We start from the raw sequence: 13,054 nt of genomic DNA on the forward strand, positions 1-13,054 counted from the left end.
ACTGGAATATGTTCCAGGATTCATCCAATGGCATTGAGGAGTTTACCGGCTTCATTAATAAGTGCATCGATGACGTCGTCCCCACAGTGACCGTACGTACATGTCCCAACCAGAAGCCAGGGATTACAGGCAACATCTGCACTGAGCTAAAGGGTAGAGCTGCCGCTTTCAAGGAGCGGGACACTAATACGGACGCTTAGAAGAAATCCTGCTACGCCCTCCGACAAACTATCAAACAAGCAAAGCACCAATACAGGACTAAGATCGAAACCTACTACACCGGCACTAACGCTTGTCGGATGTGGCAGGGCTTGCAAACTAACATGGATTACAAAGGGAAACCCAGCCACGAGCTGCCCAGTGATGCAAGCCTACTAGACGAGCTAAATGCCTTCTATGCTTGCTTCGAGGCTAGCAACACTTAACCACGAGACCACCAGCTGTTCCCGGACGACTGTGTGATCATGCTCTCTGTAGCTGATGTAAGACCTTTAAACATGTTAACATTCACAAGGCCGCAGGATTACCAGGACGCGTACTCGGAGCATGCGCTGACCAGCTTGGCAAGTGTCTTCATTTTCAACCTCTCCCTGACCCAGTCTGTAATACCTACATGTTTCAAGCAGACCACCATAGTCCCTGTGCCCAAGAACGCCAAGGTAACCTGTCTAAATTACTAACTCACATCTGTAGCCATGAAATGCTTTGAAAGGCTGGTCATGGCTCACATCAACACCATCATCCCTGTCAAGTCCTCCTCTTGTTCACCATCCAAAGGACACAGGGACAACACAAATTTCCGACTCAATCTTTTTAATTTTTAGTTTGCTTTCAGTTGATTGGTCTGTCCAGTAAATTAGCCAGTAAATTAGGTTGTAAACCTTTAAAGACAGAACAAAAAGTTACCATTTTAATTAAACATTTAAATAAACATTCTAAATAACTTAAATGAATTAACCATTTAAGCCTTTTACCATTGGTGTCTTTGGACGGAACCTGTGAGTGAACTTGGAGTCTTCTCTCTGAAGTTTGTTCTTCTGAATGACTGAGCTCCTCCATGTCTTCACAGGTGCTCCAAATCAGTGAAAATGATTGATCAGGTGACAAGCAGCCGGTTTGCTGCTGCTGCTGGTGCACTCTGGGAAGTGTAGTTCTTTGACTCACTCCTGAGATTCAGCTCAACACCTCCCACTTGAGCTCCTGTTTTTTTCAAATCCAGAGAGGTCACACAAGCCCTTCACACCTCTCTTTGTTCTTCAATGGGAAGTAGAATGACAAGGCGTCTGACATCTCTATGAAGAATTGTGGCTGGGATTTTGGTTTTGAAGCCTCTTCGTTCTTTCACCGTTTGCTCTTGTGGGCCCTTTTTTGCTGTTTGACTTTGTGATGTGAACAGGATAGCTGGGAAAAGTCTTCACAAGCACATCTCTTACGATGCCTTTGCTGTCAGCATTGACACCGACCACTCTAGCCAGCTTGTACTGTCCTCTTAGGGCGTTTTGGTCAGCCAACCAGACCACATCTCCAAAAGTAACATTTCACTCTTTGGTGTGCCATTTGTTCCTTATGAACAGATTAGGTCCAGCCAATTGGCTCCACTTCTTCCAGAAATGGCTTAACTCTGCTTGAATATGTTTAAGTATTTTGTAAGGGTAGCCATCAAACTGGAAATCTCCAGGATCTCCCTTTGGATTGGTACGTCCTAAAAGCAGAGAATTCGGGGTGATGTACTCTACACAGTCTTCTCTGCTTTGAGTTCTTGCATTGATGGGTCTCTCATTAGCAAGGTTGGCTGCCATGAAGAGAAAAGTTTGGAATTCTCCCCACGTGAAAACACCATCTCCACCAAGGTTGCTCAAAGCCCGCTTCACTACTTTGACAGCTGCCTCTGCGGCACCATTCCTATGGGGAGAGTCTGCAGGGTGGATCTTCCATGACCATTCTGTACCATGCTTGGCAGCTGTGTCTTCAAGTTCAGACTTGTTTAGTTGGTTAAGGAATTTTTGAAGTGCGGGTTTGGCTCCCACAAAGTTAGTGCCAGGGTCTGACCAGAGTTTCCTGGGGTGTCCTCTCAGTGAAGTGAACCTTTGATAGGCTAGCAGGAATCCTTCAGATGACATGTCACTCACCACTTCAGTGTGTATGGCTCGGGAAGCCATGCAGCAGAAGACTATTCCCCATACTTTGAGTCTAGTTCTCTTCTTGACCTCATCTTTCACTTCATAAGGGCCGAACAGGTCCATGGTGGTGAATTCAAAAGGTGCAGCTGGGCCTGTTCGCTCTAGAGGCAGGTCAGCCATGATTTGTTGACACTGTTTTGCCTTGTTTTTCCTGCAGACCACACAGCTGTCAACCATTTTCTTGGCAAGTCTACGGCCTTTTATTACCCATGCTTTCTTCCTCATCCGGACAAGGGTTCCCGCCACTCCCTCGTGGTTTGCTTTGTGGGATTCTTGTGCCAGCAGTGTAGACACCCATGCTTCAAAGGGTAAAACTGGCACTGCTGCCTTATCTTTGTTGAATGTCTGAATTCTGCCTCCACAAACTAGCAGCCCAGAGTTCACATCTTTGTACACTGTCAGTCTGCTTAGAGTTGTGTCTGAAAAATCTGTACCTTCTTGAGCTGCGAGGAAAAGGTATTTGAGTGCATCTTCATGTTCTTTGACAGTCAGCACAGCTTGCTTGGGTGATCTTACCTCCCTCTTTGCCTGTTTAGGGGCCCGGCCCTTCCTCTTCAGCCACTGCTTGGCTGCTAGACAAACCCAGGCAACGACTCTCACCAGTTTGGACAGGCTACTGAATCTTCTTACTTCCACAAGATCTTTAACCCAGCCAGTGGGCTTCCTTCTAAGAAGAGTTGGGTTTACCACAGGTATTCCCTCTTGAGTTTCACTCTTTGGACTTTCCTGAGTGCCTTGTAGGTCTTCTTTCTGCTGACTACTTCTTGCTTGAGCTCTTGTTAATGCACCTGAGAATGCCTTCCTCTGGAGCTTGTTTACACTCTCCCTGGCATGAGCTGCAACCTCTCCAGCTGATTTTATGGGCCACTCCTCCACTGGCCATTTTAGGAACTCTGGTCCATTTTGCCATGTGGAATTCTCCTTTAAATCTTCAGGAGCACCCCCTCTTGTTATGAAGTCAGCTATGTTTAGATCCCCACGGATCCACCACCAGTCTTGCACTTGTCCAGCCTTCTGGATTTCACCCACTCTATTTGCAAAGAAGGTTTTGTACCCATAACTGACTCTTTGAATGGCTCCCAAGTCCGTTTGACTGTCAAGTAGATGGAACCATCTCTCGATCTTCATTTCGAGCATGCTTTTCCACATACTTCCTGATCCTGGCTGCGAAGACAGCACCACAGATCTCAGCTTTTACAGCTTCTCCCTTCTGATCCAGGGGTGTCAGCTTGGCTTTTGATTCAACGAATCAAACTTTAGTGCCTTGACTTGTCTCCCATCTTAAGTACATCACAGCTCCATAGGTTTTGTCACTTCCATCAGAGAATGTGATGCCCCAAGGTTTCCCTTCCCAGCCAGCTGGTGTGAGGCTCCTGTGGAATTTCACCTCTCCAAGCTGCACATATTCTTCAAAAAGCTGGATGGCTTCTTCTCTGAGGCTTTCTGAGAGAGGTTGCTCCCAGGTTTCTTGGGTTAGTTTCCCACCCCCTCCCTCTTCGAATGCTTTTCGAACAATAATTGCTCCCTTCTGTTTGGCAGGTGTAACTAAGCCAATTGGGTCGTACAGTCCAGCCACTTGGCTTAAGAGAGCCCTCCTAGTCAGTGGGTTAGGTGTCTCAGTTCTCACCTCCTCCTTGAGAAGATTTTTTCCAACTCTCATCTTCTTTTTCCTTTTGGAAAAGTTAACTGAGGTTAACATGTAGAGCTTGTCTTCATCCATTTGGTAGCCGATACCCAAGGCTTTGTTGTCTTCGTCCCTCATTTGATTTGGAAGAATTAAGGTTTTACTTTGTGTCTTTGTTAGAACCTCCATCTCCATTCCTTGCCTCCCACTTTGCCCTGACCGGACCCATGGTTTGAGGAAGAACCCTCCAGCTTTCAAGATCTCTTCGACATTTGCTGTGATTTTGTCAAGTTTATTCAGGTCATTTTGGGAGGTTAAGAGGTCATCCACATAACTGTCCTCTTCAATGACTCTGCGCCCATCCTCCAAGTGAAGAAAGTTGGCCAGGTGTGCTGTTTCCCTCATAGCCAACTGAGCAATGCAACCAGCAGGTCTGTCCCCAATGTTGACTCTGATTATTGCATATTCACTTATCTCTTCATCTGGGCTGTCCCTCCAGAGGAACCTGTGAAGATGCATCTCACGCTCCTCCAGCCATACAGAGTTGTACATCTTTTTGATGTCTCCTAGAGATGCATACGTCCCTTCTCTGAACCTCAGCAAGACAGCTCTTATAGGGTTGAGAACATCTGGTCCCTTCAGAAGAAGATCATTCATACCCACGCCTTTGTATTTCTGGCTACTATTCCATACAATACGAACCGGTGTTGTCACCGAATGAGGGTTTGGTACCACCAGGTGGCTTACGTACCACACTGGTCCGTTCCACTCGTCCATGATTTTGTTGGTGAGTTTTATGGCTGCGCCTCGCTCGACCATTTCATGGATCTGGGTAGCATATGCAACTTTCCAGTCTGGCTCTCTGCTTAGTTGCTTTTCCATCCTTAAGAAACAAGCCTGGACTGCACTTTTGTTGTTCGGGAGAGAGGCTGGATCTACCGTCCAAGGATACTTTGCATCCCAATGTGGAGCCGGTGTGTGAGCATCCCCCTTCTTGTAGGTGAGGCCTTCTTTAATGATCTCCAGTTCCCTCTCCTCTGCCAGGGTCATTTCCTTTCCTCCTGGTGGACAGTTTCCACATCGGCATCCTCCACATCTTGGTTCATATGCAGCTCCGATGCTGTCCCAGTGCCACCACTCAAGGAACTCACGGTTACTGGCAGCTGTAAATTTGGTCTGAGTCACATCCTCCTGCTGTAGCTGGGCTGTGTCAGTTGTTGGACTTGTGATTTCTTGATATTTGACAGCTGCTGTCCTCATGGAGCGAGCGAAGTGTGTTTTGGACTCATATGCTGCAACCTCCACTTCTTCAAATAAGTCGGGATGTGCTCCACCCACTGTTTCCCCCAATGGACCCTCCCACAAGACGAGGTCTCCGATGATTTTTACCCTCTGGGGAGCGAGTCTTCCCTCTCGGTGGCTAATGAGAAGTAGGCCTCTTCTGGCCTTTCCAATTCTGTAAATTTGACTTCTGGGAAGAATTGTTTCAACTTCTCAGGTTCAATTACTTGATGCACTCTGGCGATTTCATCCAAGCCGTAGCAGACCATTTCATGAGCTCTCTCTGTCCCTTTAGGTGTCTTGACTCTGACTTTGAGGAGATACCTTTGTGTTCACCTCCATGGTCATACCACCAACCCCATGCACAACTAAAGTTATCTTCTCATGTCTTAACCTCTCAGCAGCCTTATGGGTAATGGAGTTTGTGTCTGAAGCAAGGTCAATTAAAGTCCCAATCTTCTGCCCTGCGTTTGCCGTGACTTGCATCAACATCATGATGACAGGAAGTTCAGAGAGCCCATTTCTCTGCGGTAGCTCAGACTGGCCTGAAGCATCGAGTGTCACTGCGGTTTTGTTGGTGCTGGTGAAAGCCTGTCTGCATCGATCTGCCATTTCCTGGGAAAGTTCAGACAAGATCTCCTCTTGTTCCTCCGTTAGCTTGCTTTCACCTTTGCCGTCTTTTCCACTCTTTCTCTCTTCCCCTCTTTTGACTTCTCTTTTTGGGCTGAGGAAAAACTGGTGGTCTGGGGCACCACCTTCCCCTTTACAGTCTTTGTTTCTGCATAGGAAAGTGTCTCTGCAGTATCCATCTTCATCATGGCATCCAATACATTTTCTGCATGCTCCCAGCTTTCTCAATACAGTTTTCTTTTCAGGTAGCTTAAGTCTTTTGAACTTTCTACAGAAGAAGATTTTGTTGTTGTGCCCATTATCACCACATACACCACATACCTCATCAAGCTCTTCTTTCTTTGTGTTTTTTGTTGAGGCAATCTTTCTGTCATACTTCTTGTCCAAACGATCTGATTTTTCCACCTTCTCCACAGTTCTGAGCTGTTCGGGTCTCTCTAGTATTTCTTCTTGACTTTTCAGGAACTTCAAGAGCATGACAAAGTGGTTGTCTGATGTGACATTGTTTCTGGGTTCAACCATGAACATCACCCAGTCTCTTTTAATGAAGTCAGGCAACTTGCTTTCAATGGATCTAATTACCAGTGGGTTATTTATGGCTCCAGAGTTTCCTAACTCTGTGAGATCTGCTAGAGCCTTCTCCACTGACTGTATGAGATCAATTACCTTTCTTGGTTGGTTCCCTTTCACATGTGGCATCTTCTCCAGCTCTTCCAGGATTTCCACTATGATGGTTGACTTGTTGCCATACCTGTTCTCCAGGACTCTGAACATGTCATCAGCAGTGGTGTAGGTTGAAAGTCTGAAATCTTTTGAGATTTTGTCATCCACACTCTCAAGGAGTTGAATTTTCCTAACTTCAGTTGATCCGGATGCCTCTCCCTGCTTTTGTAGCCTTTCCCAGTCTTTCCTCCATCTGTGATATTCTCTCTTGCTTCCATTGAAGATAGGTAGAGAGATTGGCTTGATTCTCACTATTGGTGTGGATGTTGCCGGTTGGGGTAGTAGTTTCACTCCTGTGCCTTGCTCATTGATCGTCCGTGCAGTGGCAAATTCAGGTCTCCTTAACTCAAGTCTGTAGTAGAATGCTCTTACGTCCTTGACTCTTCCATCTATCATTGGCTTTTTCTGCTTCCAGGATTGCCACAAGAAGTTCACTCCTTCCATACCTCAACCACAGGTTTGTTTGAACAATGTCTCTTATTTCAGCCAACTTTGTTTCACCTTCATTTACAGATCTATCAATGTCAGCCTCTTGCTGTTCATTAAGACCTGGTTCCTTATCCTCAGTCATGTCAGCCTCCAGTCCAATCCTGTAGTCATCGTTGGCATCGAGCATCTTTCTGAAACAATCTGAAAGCTTAGCGAATTCCTCCTTTAACTCCACTTGAAGCATGCTGCTTGCTTGTCTTGAAATGAAGTTGGCTTGTCTGGTGAAGCTGCTTTTTGCAGTGGTCCTCTCCTTTTTGAGCTGCTGGACCGACTTCCCCAGGACATCTTCCGCCATCTTGACTTCCTCTGCGTCAACAGCTTATTTCTGGATCTGAAGCAGTTTATCCTCAGGGCCAGGCCGCTCCGCGTGGTTTACAACTGTCAAGTCCTCCTCTTGTTCACCATCCAAAGGACACAGGGACAACTCAAATTTCCGACTCAATCTTTTTTTTTTTTTTTTGCTTTCAGTTGATTGGTTTGTCCAGTAAATTAGCCAGTAAATTAGGTTGTAAACCTTTAAAGACAGAACAAAAAGTTACCATTTTAATTAAACATTTTAATTAACTTAAATTAGTTAAAACATTTAAATAAACATTCTAAATAACTTAAATGAATTAACCATTTAAGCCTTTTACCATTGGCGTCTTTGGACTGAACCTGTGAGTGAACTTGGAGTCTTCTCTCTGAAGTTTGTTCTTCTGAATGACTGAGCTCCTCCATGCCTTCACAGGTGCTCCAAATCAGTGAAAATGATTGATCAGGTGACAAGCAGCCGGTTTGCTGCTGCTGGTGCACTCTGGGAAGTGTAGTTCTTTGACTCACTCCTGAGATTCAGCTCAACAATCCCAGACACCTTGGACCCACTCCAATTCGCATACCGCACCAACAGATCCACAGATGACGCAATTTCTATTGCACTCAACAATGCCCTTTCCCACCTGCACAAAAGGAACACCTACAGTGGGGAGAACAAGTATTTGATACACTGCCGATTTTGCAGGTTTTCCTACTTGCAAAGCATGTAGAGGTCTGTAATATTTATCATAGGTACACTTCAACTGTGAGAGACAGAATCTAAAACAAAAATCCAGAAAATCACATTGTATGATTTTTAAGTAATTAATTTGCATTTTATTGCATGACATAAGTATTTGATACATCAGAAAAGCAGAACTTAATATTTGGTACAGAAACCTTTGTTTGCAATTACAGAGATCATACGTTTTCTGTAGGTCTTGACCAGGTTTGCACACACTGCCGCAGGGATTTTGGCCCACTCCTCCATACAGACCTTCTCCAGATCCTTCAGGTTTCGGGGCTGTCGCTGGGCAATATGGACTTTCAGCTCCCTCCAAAGATTTTCTATTGGGTTCAGTTCTGGAGACTGGCTAGGCCACTCCAGGACCTTGAGATGCTTCTTACGGAGCCACTCCTTAGTTGCCCTGGCTGTTTGTTTCGGGTCGTTGTCATGCTGGAAGACCCAGCCACGACCCATCTTCAATGCTCTTACTGAGGGAAGGAGGTTGTTGGCCAAGATCTCGCGATACATGGCCCCATCCATCCTCCCCTCAATACGGTGCAGATGTCCTGTCCCCTTTGCAGAAAAGCATCCCCAAAGAATTATGTTTCCACCTCCATGCTTCACGGTTGGGATGGTGTTCTTGGGGTTGTACTCATCCTTCTTCTTCCTCCAAACACAGCGAGTGGAGTTTAGACCAAAAAGCTCTATTTCTGTCTCATCAGACCACATGACCTTCTCCCATTCATCCTCTGGATCATCCAGATGGTCATTGGCAAACTTCAGACGGGCCTGGACATGCACTGGCTTGAGCAGGGGGACCTTGCGTGCACTGCAGGATTTTAATCCATGACGGCGTAGTGTGTTACTAATGGTTTTCTTTGAGACTGTGGTCCCAGCTCTCTTCAGGTCATTGACCAGGTCCTGCCATGTAGTTCTGGGCTGATCCCTCACCTTCCTCATGATCATTGATGCCCCACGAGGTGAGATCTTGCATGGAGCCCCAGACCGGGGGTGATTGACCGTCATCTTGAACTTCTTCCATTTTCTAATAATTGCGCCAACAGTTGTTGCCTTCTCACCAAGCTGCTTGCCTATTGTCCTGTAGCCCATCCCAGCCTTGTGCAGGTCTACAATTTTATCCCTGATGTCCTTACACAGCTCTCTGGTCTTGGCCATTGTGGAGAGGTTGGAGTCTGTTTGATTGAGTGTGTGGACAGGTGTCTTTTATACAGGTAACGAGTTCAAACAGGTGCAGTTAATACAGGTAATGAGTGGAGAACAGGAGGGCTTCTTAAAGAAAAATTAACAGGTCTGTGAGAGCCGGAATTCTTACTGGTTGGTAGGTGATCAAATACTTATGTCATGCAATAAAATGCAAATTAATTACTTAAAAATCATACAATGTGATTTTCTGGATTTTAGTTTTAGATTCCATTTCTCACAGTTGAAGTGTACCTATGATAAAAATTACAGACCTCTACATGCTTTGTAAGTAGGAAAACCTGCAAAATCGGCAGTGTATCAAATACTTGTTCTCCTCACTGTATGTGAGAATGCTGTTCATTGACTACAGCTCAACGTTCAACACCATAGTGCCCTCCAAGTTAATCACCAAGCTAAAGACCCTGGGACTGAACACCTCCCTCTGCATTGGATCCTGGACTTCCTGACGGGCCGCCCCCAGATGGTGAGGGTAGGCAACAACACATCCGCCACGCTGACCCTCAACACGGGGGCACCTCAGGAGTGCGTGCTTAGTCCCCTTCTGTACTCCCTGTTCACCCACATCTGCATGGCCGCTCACGACTCCAACACCATCATTAAGTTTGCCGACAACACGACGGTGGTAGGCCTGATCACCGATGACGATAACACAGCCTATAGGAGGTCAGAGACCCGGCAGTGTGGTGCCAGGACAACAACCACTCCCTCAACGTCAGCAAGACAAAGGAGCTGATCGTGGACTACAGGAAACAGAGGCCCAAGCACGCCCCCCATTCACATTGACAGAGCTGTAGTGGAGTGGGTTGAGAGTTGTCCACATCACTAAGGACCTACAGTATCAAGGTCCAAACACACCAACACAGTCGTAAAGCGGGCACGACATCACCTCCTCCCCCTCACGAGGCTGAAAAGATTTGGCATGGGCCTTCAGATCCTCAAAAAGTTATACAGCTGCACCATTGACAGCATCTTGACTGGCTGTATGATTACTTGGTATGGCAACTGCTTGGCATCCGACCGCAAGGCGCTACAGAGGGTAGTGCATATGGCCCAGTACATCACTGGGGCCTGGCTCCCTGCCATCCAGGACCTCTATACCAGGCGGTGTCTGAGAAAGGCCCTAAATATTGTCAAAGACTCCAGCCACCCAAGTCATAGACTGTTCTCTTTGCTTCCGCACGGCAAGCGGTACCGGAGCACCAGGTCTGGGACCAAAAGGCTCCTGAACAGCTTCTACCCCAAGCCATACGACTGCTGAACAGTTAATCAAATGGATACCCTGGCTGAACAGTTAATCAAATGGATACCCTGACTATTTGCATAAACCCCCTTTTTATTCGCGCTGACTCTCTTGCACCGGCTCTATGCACACTCACTTGACTCTACCCACACACTCACACATACTACAATGACAATCCAACACGTAAATATATACACACACACACACTACATATGCTGACACACACAAAACAAACACACACACACATGCATATTGACGCCACACACACATAGACACACATACACACACACTATTTCACACTCTTCAGTGAAATTAGCCCCACCTGTTTTGAGCCCCACCTTTTAAGCTTAAAAAATATATATACAGGGCCTGTCAATAGTTTGGACACACCTACTCATTCCAGGGTTTTTGTTTATTTTTACTATTTTCTACATTGTAGAATAATAGTGAAGACATCAAAACTATGAAATAACACATATGGAATCATTTAGTATCCAAAAAAGTGTTAAACAAATCAAAATATATTTGAGATTTGAGATTCTTCAAAGTAGCCAACCTTTGCCTTGATGACAGCTTTGCACACTCTTGGCATTCTCTCAACCAGCTTCATGAGGTAGTGACCTGGAATACATTTCAATTAACAGGTGTGCCTTGTTAAAAGTTAATTTGTGGAATTTATTTCCTTCTTAATGCGTTTGAGCCAATCAGTTGTGTTGTGACAAGGTAGAGATTGGTATACAGAAGATAGCCCTATTTGGTAAAAGACCAAGTCCATATTATGGCAAGAATAGCTCAAATAAGCAAAGAGAAACGACAGTCCATCATTACTTTACGCAGTTCCCACATATGCTGAGCACTTGTTGGCTGCTTTTCCTTCACTCTGGGGTCCTACTCATCCCAAACCATCTCAATTGGGTTGAGGTCGGGGATTTTGGAGGCCAGGTCATCTGAAGCAGCACTCCGTCACTCTCCTTCTTGGTCAAATAGCCCTTACACAGCCTGGAGGTGTGTTGGGTCATTGTCCTGTTGAAAAACAAATGATAGTCCCACTAAGCCCAAACCAGATGGGATGGCGTATCACTGCAGAATGCTGTGGTAGCCATGCTGGTTAAGTGTGCCTTGAATTCTAAATAAATCACAGACAGTGTCACCAGCAAAGCACCCCCACACCATAACACCTCCTCCTCCATGCTTTACGGTGGGAAATACAAATGCAAAGATCATCCGTTCACCCACACCGCTTCTCACAAGGCCACAGCAGTTGGAACCAAAAATCTCCACTTTGGACTCCAGACCAAAGAACACATTTCCACAGGTCTAATGTCCATTGCTCGTGTTTCTTGGCCCAAGCAGGTCTCTTCTTCTTATTGGTGTCCTTTAGTAGTGGTTTCTTTGCAGCAATTCGACCATGAAGGCCTGATTCACACAGTCTCCTCTGAACAGTTGATGTTGAGATGTGTCTGTTACTTGAACTCTGTGAAGCATTTATTTGGGCTGCAATTTCTGAGGCTGGTAACTCTAATTAACTTATCTTCTGCAGCAGAGGTAACTCTGGGTCTTCCATTCCTGTGGCGGTCCTCATGAGAGCCAGTTTCATCATAGCGCTTGATGGTTTTTGCGACTGCACTTGAAGAAACGTTCAAAGTTCTTGAAATGTTCCGTATTGACTGATCTTCATGTCTTAAAGTAATGATGGACTGTTGTTTCTCTTTGCTTATTTGAGCTGTTCTTGCCATAATATGGACTTGGTCTTTTACCAAATAGGGCTATATTCTGTATACCAACCCTACCTTGTCACAACACAACTGATTGGCTCAAACGCATTAAGTTTTAAGAAGGCACACCTGTTAATTGAAATGCATTCCAGGTGACTATCTCATGAAGCTGGTTGAGAGAATGCCAAGAGTGTGCAAAGCTGTCATCAAGGCAAAGGGTGGCTATTTGAAATATATTTTGATTTGTTTAACACTTTCTTGGTTATTACATGATTCCATATGTGTTATTTCATAGTTTTGATGTCTTCACTATTATTCTACAATGTAAAAAATAGTAAAAATACAGAAAAACCCTTGATTGAGTAGGTGTGTCCAAACCTTTGACTGGTAGTGTACATTCCTAAATGTTATTACACAGCTTTTAATAGGCCCTAAATTACATAATAACCAAAAAAGGCTATTATTCACTGAATATAGAGAGACAGCATGCTAACCTATAGGCCCTGCATGATTCCAATGCATTTATAAACTACAGCAGTAGAAATTCTGTTCGGGCTAGTAGATTTTTTGCCAACTTGCCCTTCCGGGCCAGTGAAAGAAAAGTTCACGTTGGACCCTGCATCGTATTTGAAGCTGTACATCCCAAAATACTGCTGCGTGTAGTGTGACTCTCCCCACCAGGAGGCAGAGTGAGTGAGTGAGTGAGTGAGTGAGTGTGAGTGAGTGAGTGAGTGAGTGAGTGAGTGAGTGAGTCTGTCTGGACAATGTGGAATGCTGCTGTACTGGTCTGTTCCCCCCAGCTCCAGGGTTTGTTATTTGTGAAGAAAGCAGTGTTTATGGGGAACAGCAATGATGTCATATATACAAAGTAGACTAATATCTGACGTATGTTTCCGAAGACGATGGAGTATACTGTATTTGATGTCT

At 45.4% G+C, this 13,054-nt stretch overlaps 1 pseudogene across 1 annotated transcript in view; it reads left to right on the top strand.

The window, feature by feature from the left end:
* LOC311149124 (dynamin-2-like) overlaps window positions 1-13,054 on the top strand; it is a 36,234-nt pseudogene that overhangs the window by 5,203 nt on the left and 17,977 nt on the right. The window lies entirely within an intron of this gene.

This window comes from Coregonus lavaretus (genome assembly GCF_964263955.1).
Source record: "Coregonus lavaretus genome assembly, chromosome: 21".
Classification (NCBI taxonomy): Eukaryota; Metazoa; Chordata; class Actinopteri; order Salmoniformes; family Salmonidae; genus Coregonus; species Coregonus lavaretus.